Source organism: Urocitellus parryii, chromosome 2 (genome assembly GCF_045843805.1).
Source record: "Urocitellus parryii isolate mUroPar1 chromosome 2, mUroPar1.hap1, whole genome shotgun sequence".
NCBI classification, from domain to species: domain Eukaryota; kingdom Metazoa; phylum Chordata; class Mammalia; order Rodentia; family Sciuridae; genus Urocitellus; species Urocitellus parryii.
In genome coordinates, this window is record NC_135532.1 from 13,384,757 (window position 1) to 13,390,756 (window position 6,000).

General features: G+C 44.8%; 1 protein-coding gene across 5 annotated transcripts in view; it reads right to left on the minus strand.

The window, feature by feature from the left end:
• The window catches only part of Mbnl2 (muscleblind like splicing regulator 2), a 150,306-nt gene extending 145,300 nt beyond the window's left edge, over nucleotides 1-5,006 (minus strand). For all 5 annotated transcript variants that reach the window (XM_077795144.1, XM_026400305.2, XM_026400296.2 and 2 more), the window contains exon 1: nucleotides 4,790-5,006. The gene's annotated coding sequence lies outside the window, so the exon portion shown is untranslated. The remainder of the gene's footprint in view (nucleotides 1-4,789) is intronic.
• Between the last annotated feature and the right edge of the window lie 994 nt (nucleotides 5,007-6,000).

The window sequence follows — 6,000 nt, forward strand, 5'->3', positions numbered from 1 at the left end:
GATTGCAGACTGCTTAGGACAGAGACCAGCAGCCTTACAGCGGGCCTCTCCTCCTCCCTCTTCCCTCCCAGGTGGCTCACCACCCCCAGAGCTGACAACCAGCTTGTCTGGGGCCTGCTCCCCAACTGCCAGGACCCAGGGCTGAAAAGAGTTCTTTTAAGTGCGGCTACATCCTCAGTCTTCTCTCTCAGCTCTTCCCCTCCCTGGGTCCTTAACCATTCAGTTTGTCTTTGCCCAAAGAATGGACAGATATTATCAGATATTAGGGGACCCTCCCCCCACACAAAACAAACAAACAAGAAATAGAAAAGCTCCCAGACCACCAACAACAAAAAAACTACTTGGTGTTCAAACAGGGAAATCAATTTTTAAAAGGAACTCCGCTTTTATGAAAAAAAGAGATAAGCAGAACCCTCCAGAGCCAGGTATCAGATTTCCTTGCTGGAGATGGGGACTGGGGATGGTGAGCTAATTGCATCAGGGGCTTCAGCGGGCACCCTGTGGCTCAGAAGTGGGAGAGGGTCTAAGATTTCCTTTTTCTATGGGCTGGTGTTTAAGGCTTTCTAAATGATGTGCCTGTGGACCCCAGTTACTTCAGGGCTCAGTAGCCTCCTGTTTGGGATTGCTTGAGCATTCTTATATGCCTACTGCTCACCTCACATCATTGTATGCCATTTAAACAGTACTGACGCCGACAAATATAACAGAGGGGAAGAAGTCCATACCCATAGCAATTGAAAACTCAGAATTCCTCTTGTTCCGCCCCCAAACACCAACACCGTCTCAAGACCCAAATCAATTTCTCATGATTAACAATGCTAATTTCATTTAGTCAATAGCGATATTATTCAAGTCTTTGAAAGTTGCGATTTTGTACCATGCGTTTTTGTGCACACGCAAAGGTGTTCTAAACACATAGCAAGAGCCAGGGAGCCCAAGAGGTGTTTAACAAACACTTGTTGACTGATTGATGGAATATACTGATGGGGGCCGCCTTAGACAATGCATTCTTTGTCATAACACTAAGGTGCATTGTTGAGTCCGATTTTATTACTGAGCATTTTTGGCCATATTGGGGGGGGGGCTGCTGGAAAACTTATCCACCAGCCTCAGAGCTCATGTCAACAAAGAACCCCTGGGGCCTTACCTTTCAACCTGTTTTCCTGCTCAGCAACTGGAGGTAGGGACTAGTCTCTGTAAACAATGCTGTGCAGTTGGAGGCCACTATGTATCACTTTGACTCCTGATTAAGACTATACCACAGCTGCAATGAACAGTTTGTGCACATTTTCAAGAAGAAAACAAAAACCGAGTTGAGTAAAAAACTAGAGAAAGAAGAAAAAAAAAAAACAACTACGTGTAAATGGTTGCAAGCCTGGCTAAGTCTTCCTGCTTCATTCTTCCAGGAGGCCCTTCCCGAAGCATGAAATACCAAGTTCCTTGTACTAAACAGAAGTGCACGTCCACGTCCGTCCAACTGGGAGAACATTCTAGAAAGGATGCCTGGGCTCATGACCCTTCACTTCTCTTTGCAGCCTCTTCCCTTCTCTTCCTGCTGGGGCTTCCGGCTGACCCCGAGGCAGGTTTTGTGAAAAGGGAAAAAAGTCCTCTCCCATTTTTCTGCCATGCCCTTGGGGAGCCGTGCTCACCTGGCCTGACTTGACAGACAGTTTTCTTCAAGGGACTCATGCCTCTCTACCTTCCCATAACACCCCTCTCTTCCACTGCCCACCCGCTTCCTCTTCCTCACTGCCAGATTTCTCTGGCTGATATGACATTGGTAAACGTTCCTGGCCCAGCCAGTTCTGATGTGCAGCTCTACCTGGAGATGTTAAAGGGCCCCAAACTATGTTTTCAGCAACCAGCAGGTCTTACAGTTAAATTAGAATCCTTTGCCCCTTGCAATGTCCCCCATCTATTCCAGTATTAATGCTGTTTTGCTATTTTGGAAAATGTAAACAAATCTTTATGTCTGTCTTCCCATCTTTTCCTCGTTATCTGTAGTGTAGGAAGAAAGGAAGGGGGGGGGGGACATTCCAGATTGACCCTACTCATTCTACTATGAGGAATTCTCTTCAGCTCGATATCTAAAAATCCTTTCCTCCCTATTCTTGCTTGGAATCTTGAGTACCTGATCTTAAATTTCTATGGCGCTCCCCAAGCGCGGGACTGGCTGGTGGCCATGTGATATTGATTTGTTTTCACCATAGCAACAGCAAATTAAAACAACGAGCAGAAAGAAGGCAGGCTGTTAGGCAGTGAAACTACAGGACCAGTATATTTCACAAGCATATTTTTCTCTGTTTTCTTTTTTATTCACTCCAGTTTCACAAATTTAATACAAAAGTCAGAGTAAAAATAGCACAAGATGCTTGGGGCACTCTGGGGCCTATCACTGGAATAGTCTGAGGAGCTAGGTTTCCAGTATGCTACACTAGATCAATGGAGAAAATGTAAACAACCATGCTCTGAGTTCCTTGGAAATTTTATTTGTGGGTCTCGGGATAAATATCGATAGAGATTTTACAGGAGTACAGTGAAGGGCTGTATATAGGACTGTGTAGGTTAATACCCGGGCGTTGCCAACAGTTCCTTAACACCAAGGTCTTGTCCTTTGGAACTTGAAATAGCTCACTGTGCCAAGAGACAGACAACTTTCTTTTCTGATACAAGGTCAAGGTCTCCTAAAGTGCTAGCATCATGAAAGTACAGTAAGAATTATCCAGTTCTATTACCAGATGGAAATATTGAGGGAGGCACTTGCTTCAGGCGACATGAGTAGTGAGGAGGACACAAACTAGCAGAGGGAACTCCGGCCAACTCCAGCGTGTTCCAGGCAGAATTATATCTCTGGAGGCTTCTTAGTCAACACTACCTCCCCGCCCCCCATCTCCACGTTCCAGGGTGCCACCTGTGACGTGGGGTTAACAGTCCGCAGTATTGTTCTTTCCTTCCTTCCTTTGGGCCATCTGCCCTAGGACATGGCGCTTTATCTATAAAAAGCAGCTGTTCCCAACATCCCAACCAGCCTTGAACTTGGGGGTATAACCTGTATCCTAGATAATCGCTATAGGGGCATTGGCACTCCCCCTCTGCCCCACGGGGGGGGGGGGGGACCGTCCACACAGGTGGCAGTCCTGGCCTGCGCCAAGGGGAAGTTAGGCCAGAAAAAAAGCTGAGCTGTGCTCCCTACCGCTTTCCACCAGCCAAGCCAGAACCCTGCAGAAAACCTGGGCTGACCGGCAGGTAGGAGAAGATGCCCTAGTTACCAGGGGGATGGGCTTAGGGTGCACAAAGGACAGGCTGAAACTCCAAGCCCTAACTCAGGTCCTGCCAACTGGGAGTTAGAATGTTCCTGGCCAGGACGGAGAGAAATATTCCTCTCCACGAGCTCGAAGAAAAGAACACACAGCAGAAATAGTTGGGGGATGACGTCAGAAGTTCTGGGCTAGTGTCCTGCACTTCTCCTTGAAAGTAAAAACAGTGGGTCTAGAAGAATCTACGTGGCATTGCCGTTATTTAAATGAGCACTGCCGCCCCTTCAAAAGGAGCAGGAGATCTGAAGAAACTTCCTCTTACGTAAAGATTATACCATGTCCCCTAGCCTTATATATATTTTTTTAACTTATTGTCCCCCAAATGCACACAGTCCCCAATTAACAAACATCTTTCCACTGAACCTTTGTCTTTTAAAGAGACAGGAACGTTTCTTGAAGAAGATTCATGGTGCTTAGGCAAGTCAGATATTTTTTTTTTCTTCTTCGCTCCAGTGCTTGCTAACTATTCTAAAAATGTTACACATTTATTGTAAACACATGCTTCCGAGGCCTAACAAAAAAGCACAGTTTCCTCATGCCTGGCAGAAATTTAAAACGGAAAAGGGCAGAAAGAATTCTTTAACAAACATATCCTTTCCTTCTCCTGGGCCAAGTGTGTTAAAAATAAATCTTCTCCATCATTTCTCACTGCTGCTTCTCAGTAAGAAAGTTGATATGGTTCGGCACAGTGAAAACACGGCTTTAAAAGCTAGCCTGCTCTCATTAAATTATTCTGCTGGCTGTGTGTTCTCATTAAAAATGCATACAGATCAGATAATTGCAGTAAGCATTATTAACCCAGCTTTACTTTTGAATATAATGGTTCCACTTTTAAGCTGGAAACAAAGGCTCAGACACGCCAGGAAAAGAAATGTAAACACTGAACTACAGTATCGAAAACTTGCCAGAAAGCTACCTCTTGCTAGGTTGTTAGAAATGTGCCTTTGAAATTCGATTAAAGCTCAACATTGTAGAGCGACGGAGGTCCCTCATTTCCAATAAATAGGCATATTTTTGGCCCAAACATTCCATCGATGATTATTTGCCACGAAGTTTTTTTTTCCTCCCTTCATTCTTGATCTGCAAGTCTGTTTTCAAATAAGATCAATGTGAACTTTATCTATTCTGGAGCTATACCAGAGTAGCAAAGAAATTTTTTTATAACAAGAATATAAGATTGCTCCTAAGGTTTCAAATGGTTTTAAAAATACTCATAAATGGATCTCTTCTTTGAATAAAAACTCGGTTTAATGCCTCACTCCTACCCGGCGGCATCGATTCAAGCTTTGCCATTTCTTTTTCTCAAATCAAAATGTTACGTAAAACTCCAGGGTTCCCTGCAAGTATCACATTTGAATTAGTGGAATCCGGTCTCCCAGGCTTCCCGAAGCAACACACATGGAATGCAGCATACTGCAGCAAACTCTTCAAACATTCAAAAAAAAAAAAAATGGGGGGGGGGGTTCTCCTACCTTGTTTAGCTCTGCTTGTCCTTCCCATGTACAGTAACCCCAGGAACATCTGGCAGGATCAAGTGGCCGAGGCTTCTCCACTGCATCATGAGGAAGAGGTTTCCATGCAAATGGTTCTCATTCCGTGTTTATTGTACTCTGAAAGCCGTCTGCCGTATCTGGAAAATTTTACCTTTAGATGATGAAGCAAAGACAGTCTAAACTCTGTTGCTGTAAGCTGCGGCCCTTCCTTCCGACAAACCCCGCCCCGCCGCGGCCGGCCAATGGGCGGCCAGATCGTCAGCCCTCCTCGTCTGAAGCTGGCCCTAATAGGATGACTGACACAGCAACACAGCACTTGCAGCGTCTGAAAACAGTGCATCCATACTGATGAAAGAGGAATTTCCCTCTCCGAAGAAAGCAATCATAGCACCAAGACAAAGTGGCACATAATTGGCAGAGCAGGGAGAGGGGTAGCTCAGGAAAACACGCTTGAAGACAGCCAGCCCGAAGCTCGGAGCTGCACCGTGATACTTTAGGGAACACGAAACTCCGCAGATTCAAAAGAAATCCGGGTTGTACCTGGAACTGAAGTCGGTACAGCCTTTGACAAAGCGTGTGCCTGTGCGTGTGCGTGTGTGTGTGTGTGTGTGTGTGTGTGTGTGTCTTTTTTTTTTTTTTTTAAGAAAAACAATTCAGTGTCTGCATGGAAAGTAATACCTTATGGAACGTTTACATAGGATTTCCATGATTGAGGGAGAATGTGCTGAGCCCAAGCACACATTCAAAAATCAAAACATGCCTGTTCCCTTGCACACAGTTTTCCTGCACCACGTCTGCTATTGCAGTGGTTAATTACTGTAGCCCATATATCTTTCATCTAAGTTTTCAGACCACTGGGGACTTCAATTAGGGAATGCTGAACAATAAAAATTGGTATCTACACATTACACTTTTTTTTTTTTTTTTTGCCAGGTACCCACGAGAGTTGTTAGTTAAGTGTGCCTTAACTGTCTTAGGTGCCAGTTGATAAAGACTGTGCATTGGCCCACATTGTCATTAATGAAATGAGGATTACAGGAAGGTGTTCATTGCTGACTACTCATGGTGTGTGATTCCAGGGACACCACCAAATACCCTGACACAAAAGATGTTCCAGAAGGTGCTGGGGTTCTCTGAGATAAGTAAGAAAAGCAAAACAGAAGGGTTAGTTGGGTTATTTATTTATTTTT